The 1,225-nt window shown below is 21.4% G+C and overlaps 1 long non-coding RNA gene across 1 annotated transcript in view; it reads left to right on the forward strand.

Moving 5' to 3' along the window:
- Positions 1–292: 292 nt before the first annotated feature.
- LOC126898897 (uncharacterized) overlaps positions 293–1,225 on the forward strand; it is a 7,090-nt gene continuing 6,157 nt past the window's right edge. The window contains exon 1 of the long non-coding RNA XR_007702415.1: positions 293–502. This is a non-coding gene — a long non-coding RNA (uncharacterized LOC126898897). The remainder of the gene's footprint in view (positions 503–1,225) is intronic.

A 1,225-nucleotide genomic window follows, 5' to 3' on the forward strand; every position in this document is an offset into this window, starting at 1 on the left:
TTTTTATTTTACCAACAATTTTTTTTATTGGTATTATTAATAATAATGTAATAAAATGTGTTTAAATACAAAGGATAACTCGTCTATTATAAAAAAATATAATTACTACATCTTCAAAAAATATGTAGCATATATTTTTTTATACATTTATACATTTAATCAATATAAAAATTACAAATCTCATAAATCATACAATAATATATATATATTCGTAAAAACACATCTGTAAGTAAAACAACTAAAGAAATATAGTGAAAACTAAGCTTTATTTATCACAATAATTTAACTGGCTTTCATAGAAATTTATGTCTATTTTTATCTATCAAATTAATAAGAATGCTTGTATTTTAGATGAAAATATACTTAAACAATTTTGCACGGGGGGGGATTATGATTGATGGCGGTGGTGGAAGTGGTGGACGCGGTGGATATAGAAGAGTACGTGGTGGACGTGGTGGAGGAAGGAGAGGAGGAAATGGACAAATGAAAGTTTTTAGGGGATGTAAGTATTAATAAATTTTATTCAACAAGTATTTTACTTTCTATTACTTTAATTTTTGTTTTAATTACAATAAAAATTAATTTATTTTAATTACAATTAAATACAATTAAGTTAGTTTAATACCAGTCAAATACAGTTGAACTAAGAAGATAATTTTTAAATAATTTTTGTGTTTAATAATTTTTAGTTTTAAATTAATATTATAAATAATATTAGCCACAATTGACTAATATTTATTATAGTAAATTGATTAATAGTTGGAAAAGTATTTAATAATGGATATTTCTAATAAGAATAAACCAAATTATTCTTTTATTTAACTTTCAATTTTATTTAGACCTGTTTTAACGATAGCTTTTGTGAAGCACACAATCATTTGAAATAATTTAATTATTGTATAGTCGATAAATGTTTCTATATAATAGATAATCATGATAAAATTATCAAAAAAAATGCAATAATGAAAAATAATGTTTAATTTGTCAATAAAGAGTTTTTGTAAAATAAGTCTCGACATCACTTATATAAGTATCACTTATTTTTTTTAAATAGTTTATTTTTGTAAAATGAAGACCTTTTAGTAATTTAATTAACTAAATGGAAAAATTTTTGTTGCAAGTAAAAGAAAATGGTAACGTTTCTTTTTTAATGATTCATTTTTATCAACTTAACATAGTGTTACTTATACAGGATGATTGACTAACTTTACTATTGAAAATATTA

Source organism: Daktulosphaira vitifoliae, unplaced genomic scaffold (assembly GCF_025091365.1).
Source record: "Daktulosphaira vitifoliae isolate Bord-2020 unplaced genomic scaffold, ASM2509136v1 Scaffold_2, whole genome shotgun sequence".
Taxonomy (NCBI): domain Eukaryota; kingdom Metazoa; phylum Arthropoda; class Insecta; order Hemiptera; family Phylloxeridae; genus Daktulosphaira; species Daktulosphaira vitifoliae.